At 39.4% G+C, this 12,567-nt stretch overlaps 1 non-coding gene across 1 annotated transcript; it reads left to right on the top strand.

Annotated features, from left to right (window-relative positions):
- The first annotated feature begins 3,735 nt into the window (after window positions 1–3,735).
- Window positions 3,736–3,918, top strand: LOC118993400 (U2 spliceosomal RNA). The gene has a single exon (XR_005067853.1). It is a non-coding gene; the product is annotated as a U2 spliceosomal RNA (small nuclear RNA).
- The last annotated feature ends 8,649 nt before the right edge of the window (window positions 3,919–12,567 follow it).

Raw genomic sequence — 12,567 nt, forward strand, 5'->3', positions numbered from 1 at the left:
GAAGCCAAAGATCTTACATGTATGACCAATGGACATGAACTAAATAGAAGGAATGTGGGTGGGAGGGGGTATGCAGCATGGAGGGGAATAAAGAGGGGGAAATGGGACAACTGTAATAGCATAATCAATAAAATATATTTTAAAAAAGAAATCAAGTGGGAAAGTGCCAAGAAAGAGCAGTTGAGATGCTGTGGGAAAGTTTGGCTCTTCTGAAATCTTGTCTACAGAAAATCTGAGCCAGGAGGATGAGTTCCCACTAGACATCACTCTCATGATGAACTGCCTAAACCAGAAAGGGAATTAACTCTCCAGCCAGACTAATTTATGCCCTAAATTTAATATTGCTAAATGGCATCCCCAGAGTCTGGTAGAATTTCACTTCTATTGCTTATTAAGGGCTTGTGTGGTGGATTACTTAATAAAACCTCCACTGTGATTTCTGCTTTCAAGGTGGATGTTTTAAGCCCAGCTGAAGTCCAGGAAATAATATTCCTGATCTTTAGGTCTGATCCTCACAAATAACTTGGATGGGGAGAGTGGAAGAAGAATGGCATAAAGAAATGTACATGGACTTTGGAGTCAGACAGGCAAGTCTGTGCTGGGTTTCCAGGTTCTGTGCTCTTGAGCAAGGCAACCTTCATTCTCTAAGCCTGTATTCTCATCTATAAAGTGGAGACATTGGCATTTATGTCATTGAAAGGATGAAAGACAATAACATAAAGATCCAAAACATGGCAGTAAATAACAATTGTCTTCTTTGTTTTTTTCCTTGTTGCACAAAATAACATTTAAATTAGTTGAGTTTTGTTTTTTAAGTATATTTTATTGGTTATGCTATTACAGTTATCCCATTTTTTCCTCTCCTTTATTCCCTCAACCTGCTACCTCCACTCCCTCCAGCATTCCCCTCCCTTTGTTCATGTCCATGGGTCATATATATATAAGTTCTTTGGCTTCTCCATTTCCTATACTATTCTTAACCTAGGCCTGTCTATTTTGTACCTACAATTTATGCTTCTTGTTCCACGTACCTTTTCCCTTATCCCCCTCCCTTCCCCTCCCTGCTGATAATTCTCTATGTGATTTCCACTTCTGTGATTCTGTTCCTGTTCTAGTTGTTTTTTTGCTTTTGTAGCTTCAGTTTTTGATAGTTGTGAGTTTGTTGTCATTTTACTGTTCATACTTTTTTTGATCAAGCTCTTTTTATTAGATAAGTCCCTTTAACATTTCATATAATAAGGGCTTGGTGATGATGAACTCCTTTAACTTCACCTTATCTTGGAAGCACTTTATCTGCCCTTCCATTCTAAATGAAAGCTTAGCTGGATAGAATAATCTTGGATGCAGGTCCTTGCCTTTCATGACTTTGATTACTTCTCTCCAGTTATTTCTTTCCTGTAAGGTTTCTTTTGGGAAATCAGCTGATAGTCTTATGGGAACTCCTTTATAGGTACTCACTGCTTTTCTTTTGCTGCTTTTAAGATTCTTTCCTTATCTTTAATATTGGGTAATTTAATTATGATATGTCTTGGTACATTTCTTCTTTGGGTCCAACTTATTTGGAACTCTCTGAGCTTCTTGCATTTCCTGAAAGTCTATTTCTTTTACCATATTGGGGACTTCTTCTTCATTATTTGTTCAAATAAGTTTTCAATTTCTTGCTCTTCCTCTTCTTCTTCTGGCACCCCTATGATTCAGATGTTGGAATGTTTAAAGTTGTCCCAGAGGTTCCTAAGTCTCTCATTTCTTGGAATTCTTTCTTCATTGTGTTCAGGGCCAATGTTTATTGCTTCCATTTGTTTCAAATTATTGATCTGAGTCTTGGTTTGCTTCCCTTCACTGTTGGTTCCTTCTATATTTTTCTTTATTTCATTTTGTACAGCCTTCAATTCTTCCTTTATTTTGCACTTATACTCAGTCAATTCTGTCAGCATCCTGATTACCAGTGTTTTGAATTCTGCATATGATAATTTGGCTATCTCCTTGTTGTTTAGTTATTTTTCTTAAAAAAACATTTTATTTATTTACTTTTAAAGAGAGGAAAAGATAGGGAGAAAGAGAGGGAGAGAACCATCACTGTTTTGGTGCCTCTCAAGTGCCCCCTACTGGGGACCTGGCCCACTACCCAGGCATGTTCCCTGACTGGGAATTGAATCAGTGACCCTTTAGTTAGCAGGCTGGAACTCAATCTACTGAGCCACACCAGCCAGGGCTTTTTCTGGAGTTTTTATCTGTTCTTTCATTTGGGCCATGATTCTTTGTCTTGGCACACCCGTTACATTGTAAGGAGTGGAGCCTTAGGTATTCTTCTGGGAGGGGCAACCCAAATCAGTTGATTTTCCTAAATATACTGGGCTTCTTACTAGAGTTGGTGGCTGGGAGGATAGTTAAAATGACGGAGATTCCTGGGACAAATTTTGAAGATAAATTAACACTATTTTATTCTAATTATAAAAGTAAAATAGGCCCTGGCTGGTGTAGCTAGGTGGATTGAGTGCCAGCCTGCTTGCAGAAACATCACTGGTTTCATTCCCAGTCAGGGCACATGCCTGCATTGTGGGCCAGGTCCCCAACTACGGACATGCCAGAGGCAACCAAGGAACATTTCTTTCTCTCACACATTGTTGTTTCTCTCTCTTTCTTCCTGCCTTCCCTTCTCTCTATGAATAAATAAATAAAATACATTGTTAAAGAAGTAATACTGAATTTCAGCAATATGGTGGACTGAGTTGATAAATATCTTTTCTCCTGGTCCACACTCATAGAAATGCCTGGAAATGTTGCTTACCAAAAAGCCATTTCCATCTCATACCTCTTCTTTCTCCACCGTTGGAAGAGACCATCTCTCACTATAGAAACTGGAGAATACCCAGACTCACTCTTCCATTCTCTTTCGCAGATAGATATATGCAAGTTACAGAGTTCTGGCCCATTATATCTGAGGAAAAGTCTGCAAATAGACTGTGGGAAAAATTCTCATCCCTAATAGAAAGAGATGTATAGGAGGAAGTGCCCCATTCTTGTTCTCTGAGCATGACTATGTCTGCTGCAGCCATCTGTGGCTATAATGGAGAGTATTACAATGGATTGTAGAGTGAAAAGGTAAAAAGTTTTTTGATCTCTGCTGTCATTGTCAAAAAATTAACCCAAGAATCTATCATCTTTGCTATAAATGCAGATACATAAAGGGTCAGATCCATCCCCACTCGAAGCAAAGAAATGATTTTAAAAGTTGATCTAGAATTGATGATACTCACAGCCCTTGCCAGAGAAAATGAGAAATGTCACTATAGAATATTTATAATATCCACTGTCTCCACTGTATTGCCTTTTCCAAATGGAATATAGTTAGAATCATAATGTATTTTAGATTGGCTTTTTTAAGTACTAGTAATATGCATTTACATTTTCCCCATATCTTTTGAAGCCTTGATAGTTCTTTCTTTCTTTCTTTTTTATTATATTTCATTGATTGTGCTATCACAGTTGTCCGAATTTTCCCCCTCTGCACCCCTCCATCTGGCATAACCACTCCTTCAGACAATCTCCACAACATGGTTCATGTCTATGGGCCATGGGTATAAGTTCTTTGGCTACTCCACTTTCTATACTGAACTTTACATCCCCATGGCTATTTGGTAACTACCAGTTTGTACTTCTTAATCCCCTCACCTCTTCATCCATTCTCACATACCTCTGCTATTTGACAACCTTCTTCTTAAATGAGTCCCGTTAATCGCTTCTTGGCCTTTTGGCTAAGATCAAGTGTAGTATCTGTTCTTATCAGTTTAAATAAGTCCCATTAACATTTCATATTATAATGGTTTGGTGATAATGAACTACTTATTTTTTTCTTGTCTGGGAAGCTCTTTATCTGCCCTTTGATTCTAAGTGATAGGTTTGCTGGGTAGAGCAATCTTATCTGTATGTCCCTGCTTTTCATGACTGTGAATATTTCTTGCCAATCCCTCTGTCCTGCAAAGTTTCTTTAGAGAAATCAACTGACAGTCTTATGGAAACTCCGCTGTAGGTAACTAACATTTTTTTCTCTTGCTGCTTTTAAGGTTCTTTATCTTTAACCTTTGGCATTTTAATTACGATGAGTCTTGGAGTGGGCCTCTTTGCACTCATCTTGTTTGGGACTCTCTGTGCTTCCTGGACTTGCATGTCTGTTTCCTCCATCAAATTAGGGATGTTTTCTTTCATTATTTTTTCAAGTAGATTTCCAATTTCTTGCTCTTTCTCTTCTCCTTCTGGCACCCCTATGATGAAAATGTTGGAAAGCATGAAGTTATTCCAGAGGCTCCTTACACTAGCCTCATGTTTTGGATTTTTTTTTTTGTTCTTGTTGTTCTGATTGTTTTTTTGTTTCCTTGTGTTCCAAATCATTGATTTGCCTCTTGGCTTCATCCACTCTACTGTTGTTTTCCTGTAAATTGTTCCTTATTTCAATTAGTGTAAACTTTGTTTCTGACTGGATATTTTTTATGCTATTGAGGTCCTCACTAAGGTCCTTGAGCATCCTAGTAACCAGTGTCTTGAACTCTGCATCTGATAGATTGCTTATCTCCGTTTTGTTTAGTTCTTTTTCTGGAGTTTTGATCTGTTCTTTCATTTGGGCCATGTTTCTTTGTTTCTTCATTTTGGCAGCCTCCCTGTGTTTGTTTCTATGTATTAGGTAGAACTGCCATAACTCTCTGTCTTGGTAAAGTGGCCTAATATAGTAAGTGTCCTGTAGGGTCCAGTGGCACAGCATCCCCTACTACCCAAGCTGGGTACTCAAGGTGCAGTCTTTGTGTGAGCTGAGTATACCGTACTCTTGTAGTTGAGCCTTGATTGCTGTTGGCAGGTCAATGGGAGGGATTTATCCAGGCCAGTCAGCTGCAAGGACTAGTTGTGACCACTGACCACTAACCTCCACCCTCTGTGGAGAATCAGCTATGCAGGGCCAGGGTGGTGGTGCTCTGATGTAGTTTATAGCTGTCCACTGGGTGTGCAGGCTCTGGGGTTTCCCAGGTTGTGCAGGCCCAGGTCAGCCCCCACCTGTGTTCTGCCCAGGACCTCCCTGCATGAGCTATAAAACAATGTAAGATGGCTGCTACTTGTGCTGGGCTTAGAGGTTCCCAGGTGAAACAAAGCTGTGAGTCTAGGCTGGTTGTTTCTAGTGAGAGGCAGGGGCCACTTAGCAAGAGGTAAGAAGGCTAGGGACTTGCTGAGGCTGGTTGTTGCTAGTTTGAGATTTGGAAAGTATGTGAAACATGAGCCAAGACCAGCCATTCATATGGCAATGTCACTCTTAATAGCTTGGAGGGGTTGTAGTTTGGGTGGAATGGAGTCTCAGGAGATCTCCTGGATGGGGCAAACAGTGTTAGCCAGGTTGGTGGAATCTCAGAATGGCATCCACCTGTTGGCTCAGTGGCTCTGTGTGGCGAGGGTTCAGAAGAAGGACAATGGCCTCTGATTGCCTTTCTGTCTCAGAGAAACTGTCACCCAGCTCTTTCCTTGATGCCAGACACTTCAATTCTTCCCTGTATGCCAGGAATGCCTTTTAAGCTGCTACCCCAGTACTGGAGCTAAGAGGGAATGAGTCTAAGTAAGTTTATGTGTGGGTTCTTTAAGGGGAACTGCTGAGAATCCAGCAGTTTCTTCCACTGACTCAATCCCTGCTGGTTTTTACAACCATAAGTTGTGGGGACTTATCTTCCTAGCACTGGAACCCCAGGCTGGGAGTCTGGTGTTGGGTGGGACTGCTTGCCCCTGAGATATCCCTCCCAAATTTTTATTTACCGGACATAGAAGTGGGACTAGCCCATTCTGCATCTCTGGCCCTCCTACCTGTTAGGGTGCATGTGGTTTCTTTAATTCTGTAGTTGTTGGACTTCCACTCAACTTGATTTCTGGTGGTCCTGAGTGATAGTTCTTCCATAGTTTAGTTGCAATTTGATGTGGTTGTGCAAGGAGGTGAGTTGTGGTTACCTACACCTCCAACTTGACGGAAGTCTCTCTCTTTTTTTAAAGTGCTGAATTAGGTTGAATTGTCTTTGCTCAGGGTGTGTAAAGCTCCAGATGGTCAGCTTAGAACCAGTGTGAATCTGTGTCTATGCCATCTGCTAGTGGTTGAGATTTCCTTAGGAGCAATCATTTTTGCTTCTTATAGCCTTTCTATGCCCCAGAAGTGAGGGTGGGGTCTATTCACTGTATACCTATTGGTAGAATGGAACTGCTGGGCCATATGGTATTATTACATTTAACATTTTGAGAAACTCCCAAATTGTCTTCCAAAGTACTCCATTTTACATTCTCTCCATCAAGGTTTGAAGGATCCAATTTCTTTGTATTCTCAGCTACACTCTTATTATCATTTTAATTTTAGCCATCCTAGTGAGTGTGAAGACATATCTCAATGTGTTTTGACTGATGGGGGAAGAGAAAGAAACAACATTTTGGTTTTTTTTACTTATCTATGCATTAATGGTTGTTGTATGTGCCCTGACCCAGGATCAAGTCCACAACATTGGTGTATCGGGATGACACTCTAACCAGCTCAGCTATCCAGCCAGTGCTGTTTCAGTTGATTTGTGGAAAAGGTGCAAAAGCTATTGAAAGGGCAAAAGACAGTCTTTTGAATAAATAGTGCCACAACAATTAGTTATCTATAAGCAAAAGAGGAATCTCAACCCTAACTTTTTATCATAAACAAAAATTAACTCAAAATGGGTTCATAGACTTACATGTAAAGATTAAAACTATAAATCTTCTAAAAGGAAAGAAAGAACACTGGCTGGTGTAGCTCCGTGGATTGAGCATGGGCCTACAAATCAAAGGGTTACTGGTTTGATTCCCAGTTGAGGCACATGACTAGGTTGCCAGCCAGGTCCTCAGTAGGGGACGTGCAAGAGGCAACCACACATTGATGTTTCTCTCCCTCTCTTTCTCCTTCCCGCCCCCTCTCTCTAAAAATAAATAAATAAATAAATAAATAAATAAATAAATAAAATCTTTAAAAGAAAACAAAGAGGAAATTTTTTTGTGACCCAGACCAGGAAACATATTTTTAGATATTGTATAAAAATATAACCCATAAAATAAAAAATGATAAATTGGCCTTTACCAAGATGAAGAACTTTTGCTCTTGAAAAGATACTGTTAAAGGAATAAAAATATGAGCCACAAATTAGGAGCAAAACACGTATCCAATAAGGACTTGCTTACACAATATATGAAGAACTCTCAAAATGTTATTATGAGATAATGAATAGGCCAATAGAAAATGGGTAAAAAACCTATACACGAGATGTTTATAGTGGCATTTTTGGTAATTGTCAAAATGTGAAACAATCTAAATGACCCTCAAATTGGTGAACAGAAAAAAACTATAGTTTGTCTACATAATGGATCACTACTCAACAATTAAAAAGAACTAACTACTGTTACACCCACCAGCATGGTTGAATTGCAAATGCATTATGCCAAGTTAAAGACATCAGATTCAAAAGGGTACATACCATATGATTCCATTTATGTGACATTGTTAAAAACACAAAACCCACAGGGATAAAAAATAGACTTCCAACCAAGACATAGGTGTAGGTAGATAGACTTTGCTTCCTTGAATAACCAAAAGAAGGACAAAAACCAATTTAAAAACCAAAAACAACCAGAACCGCCAGAGAATTGAACTGTATAGAAGTCCGACAAGTTAAAGAAGAAACATTCATTCAGACTGGGAGGAGGGGCGGAAATGGGCAGCTGGAGGGGAGAGGATCAGGCAAGGCAACAGACTGGGTGGGTAGGCGAGGAGGTAGCAGCTGAGTGGTCCTACATTTGTGTGCGGATAAACCAGGAGGAACAACTAGAGAGTGAGACAGACTGCGCAACCCAAGGTTCCAGCATGGGAAACTAAAGCCTCAAAAACTCTGGTTGTAGCACTAGCTGGTGTGGCTCAATGAATTGAGCACTGACCTGTGAACCAAAAGGTCATTGGTTCCATTCTCAGTCAGGAAACATGCCTGGGTTGCTGGCCAGGCCAGGTCCCTAGCAGGGGGCATGCAATAGGCAACCACACAGTGATGTTTCTCTCCCTCTCTTTCTCCCTCTCTGTATAAAATAAATAAATAAAATCTTTAAAAAAGAATAAAGAAAGAAACCAAACTCCTGGCTTTAAAAATCTATGGGGATTGTGGTGGTGGGAGAAACACCTAGCCTCATAGGAGAGTTCACTGGAGAGACCCACAGAGTTCTAGAATGTACACAAACACACCACCCAGGAATCAGCACCAGAAGGGCCAAATTTGCTTGTGGTTAGCAGGGGAAGTGATTGAAAGTGGGGTAAGAGTCAAATGGCATTGTTCCATCTCAAACCCCTCCCCCACATACTCCACCATGACCTACTGAAGTGGGTTGCCCCATCCCAGCAAATACCTAAGGCTCTGCCCCCTTAAAACTTAACAGGTGCACCCAAGACAAAGTGATATGGTCCAAATGAGAGAACAGATCAAAACTCCAGAAAAAGAACTAAATGATGAGGAGATAATCAACCTATCACATGCAGAATTCAAACACTGGTAATCAGGATGCTCACAGATATGACTGAGTATGGATGCAAAATAAAGGAAGAAGTGCAGGCTGTACAAAGTGAAACAAAGAAAAATATATAGGGAACCAACAGTGAAGAGAAGCAAACCAGGACTCAAATCAATGATCTGGAATAGAAGGAAGAAACAAACATTCAACTGAAACAGAATGAAGAAACAGAATTCCAAGAAATGAAGAGAGGCTTAGGAACCACAGAACAACTTTAAAGGTTTCAACATCCAAATCATAAGAGTGACAGAAGGAGAAGAGGAAGAGGAAGAAATGAGAACTTACTTGATAAAATAATGAAAGAAAACTATCTCAATCTGGTGAAGGAAATAGACTTTCAGGAAGTCCAGGAACTCAAAGTCTCAAAGAAATTGGACCCAAAGAGGAAACCCACAAAGACGCATCATAATTAAATTACCCAAGATGAAAGATAAGGAGAGAATCTTAAAAGCAGCAAAAGAAAAGCAGTGAGTTACCTACAAAGGAGTGTCCATAAGACTGTCAGCTGATTTCTCAAAAGAGACCTTACAGGCAAGAAGGGGCTGGAAAGAAGTATGCCAAGTAATGAAAGGCAAGGACCTACATCCAAGATTACTCTATCCAGCCAAGCTTTCGTTTAGATTGCAAGGACAGATAAAGTGCTTCTCAGATAAAGTGAAGTTAAAGGAGTTCATCATCACCAAGCCCGTATTATATGAAATGTTAAAGGGATTTATCTAAGAAAAAGAGGATAAAAAACATGAACAGTAAAATGAAAGCAAACTCACAATTATTAACAACCACACCTAAAACAAAAACAAAAACAAACTAAGCAAACAACTAGAACAGGAACAGACCACAGAAATGGAGATTACATAGAGGGTTAGCAACAGGGGAATGGGAGAAGAAGAAAGGAAGAAAAGGTACAGAGAATAAGTAGCATAGATGGTAGGTAGAAAATAGACAGGGGGAGGATAAGAATAGTATGGGAAATGTAGAAGCTAAAGTACTTATAAGTATGACACATGGACATGAACTAAAGAGGGGAATGTGAGTGGGAGAAGGTGTGCATAGTGGAGGGGAGTGAAGGGGGAAAATGGGACAACTCTAATAGCATAATCAATAAACTATATTTAAAAGAAGAAATGTTAAAGGGACTTATCTAAGAAGAAGAGCAGGATCAAAACTATGAAGAGTAAAATGACAACAAACACAACTATCAACAACTGAAGGTAAAAAAGCAAAAACAAATATGAAATGAACTAAGTAAACAACTAGAACAGAACAGATTCACAGAAATGGAGATCCCATGGAGGGTTATCAGTGGGGAGAGGGAGGAGTCAGTATAAGGAATAAGAAGCATAATTGGTAGGTACAAGATAGACAGGGATAGGTTAAGAATAGTATAGGAAATAGAGAAACCAAAGAATTTGTATGTACAAACCATGGACATGAACTAAGGCAGAGGGAGATGCTGGTAGGAGGGGAGTACAGGGTGGAGGGTGATAAAGGGGAGGAAAAAATGGGATAACTGTGATAGCATAATTAATAAAATATACTTAAAAATAATCACATTGTTGTCTAGGATTCAGGGTGTGGTGAGAAACCAACAACAAACAGAAAGGAGGAAACTTTGGGAGGCAGTGGAATTGATCTATATCTCAATTCTGGTAGTGATTACATGACTGAACCTCAATGTTTGTCAATACTGAAAAATGTGAATTTTGTTGTATATAAATTATACTTCAACAAATCTGACTTTTAGAAGTTACCCTTTGTGGTTTTAACTAGAAGATGGAAAAATGTGGTTCTAAGTTAAGTTAAAATATTCTAAGATCCATTTCTGTAGGGGGGAACATAGAGATCTTTACTTCAGATTTTTTGTTAAGTACGAATGACTGTAGATGTAGGGATAACCAATAAAGGTTAGATATAAAATATAGGAATCTCTTGTTTAGTAATCTGTGTTAGAAATCACTTTTTTTTTAAGGAAAACACAGGCTGGAAGAAGCCTGGTTCCCATTATTTTACATGGGAGAAATTATAATGCATGACGTGTCAACACCAAGCTTCAAACAATTTCCTAAAACATGAATAAAATACAGCAAAACTTCTGCATACAAGAAACAATCTATCATGTTAAGATTTAACATAGTTAAAGCCCTGGCTGGTGTAGCTCAGTGGATTGAGCACGGGCCTGTGAACCCGAGTATCACGGTTTGATTCCCAGTCAGGGCACATGCCTGGGTTGCAGGCCAGTTCCCAGTTCCTGGCAGGGGACGCATGAGAGGCAACCATACATTGATATTTCTCTCCCTCTCTCCTTCCCTTCCCCTCTAAAGGTAAATAAAAAAAAATAAAAAAAAAAGATTTAACATAGTTAAAACCATTGAGCCATTGATTCCTTTAAAATAGCAGTACTGGCATAAGGATAGACATAAAGACTGATGGAATAAAATAGTCTAGAAATAACTCTCGTATGTATGGTCAATTAATTTTCAAGAAGCGTGCCAAAATCATTCAATGGGGAAAGGACAGTCTTTTCAACAAACGGTGCTGGGACAACTAGATAGCCACATGCAAAGAGTAAAGTTGGACTCTTACATTATACAGAAGAATAATTCAAATGGATCAAAGACCTGAGTGTAAGAGCTAAAACTAGAAAACTCTTAGAAAACATAGGGGCAAGATTTAATGACATTGGATTTAGCAATGATTTCTTGGATATGACACAAAAAAATCATAGACAACAAAATAAAAAAACCTGATAAACTAGATTTCATCAAAATTTAAAACATTTGCCCTGGCTGGTGTAGCTCAGTGGATTGAGCGCGGGCCTGCAAAACACACAATTGCGGTTCGATTCCCAGTCAGGGCACATGTCTGGGTTGCAGGCCAGTTCCCAGCAGGGAACTCACGAGAGGCAACCATACATTGATATTTCTCTCCTTCCCTTCCCCTCTAAAAATAAATAAATAAAATATTAAAAAAAATAAAACATTTGCCCTGGCTGGTGTGGCTCAGTGGATTGAGTGTCAGCCTGAGAATCCAAGGGTCACCATTTCGATTTCCATTCGGGGTACATGTCTGGTCCCCAGTATGGGGACAGTGAGAAGCAATGACATATTGCTGTTTCTCTTCCTCTCCTCCTCCCTCCCTTCCCCACTCTCTAAAATAAATAAATAAATAGATAGATAGATAGATAGATAGATAAATAAATAAAATCTTTTTAAAAGTGTTTAAACATTTGTACATCAAAGGGTAGACATTTTTTGTAAATCATTTACATGATATTTCGTTAATATTCTGAAAATATAAAAACTTTTACAACTCGGCCCTGGCTGGGTAGCTCAATTGGTTAGAGCATCATCCCAATACGTCAAGGCTGTGGGTTCAATCCTTAGCCAGGACACATATAAGAAGAAACAAATGAAAGCATAGATAAGTGGAAAAACAAAGCAACATTTTTTCTCTCTCTCTTTTTCTATCTCTTTCTTTTTCTAAAAAAAGAAAGCACTCCTACAACTCATCCCAATAGAAAAATGAGAAAATAGACATGTCTTCAGAGAAGATACATAAGCAATAAGCACGTGAAAAGATGTTTAATATCCCTAGTCATTAGGGAAATGCAACTTAAATTAAATTAATGGGAGGTAATTAGATGAAGTCAAGAGGGTAGAGCCTCTAGAATAAGATTAGTGTCCTTACGCAGAGAAGACGACTAGGGCTCTCTCTGCCACTTGAGGACAACAATCAGGTATCAAGCCCTCACCATACCTGCACCCTGATCTCCAGTTTCCAGAAGTGTGAGGAGGAAACACTTGTTGTTTAAGCCACATAGTCTGTGCTATCCCAGTGTAGCAGCCAGAGCTAAGACAGGTGCTGTAACTGCCTGGACTTGGACCCATGTCCCTCCTGTCCAGGGAGGGATAAAGAGTAGCAGTTTCCTAACAGAAGCTGGATACTATTACCAAAAGAAAAGGAAAAGGAATGCTGGATAAATCC

This window comes from Sturnira hondurensis, unplaced genomic scaffold, assembly GCF_014824575.4.
Source record: "Sturnira hondurensis isolate 20B ecotype Veracruz unplaced genomic scaffold, ASM1482457v3 Scaffold0008723, whole genome shotgun sequence".
NCBI lineage: Eukaryota > Metazoa > Chordata > Mammalia > Chiroptera > Phyllostomidae > Sturnira > Sturnira hondurensis.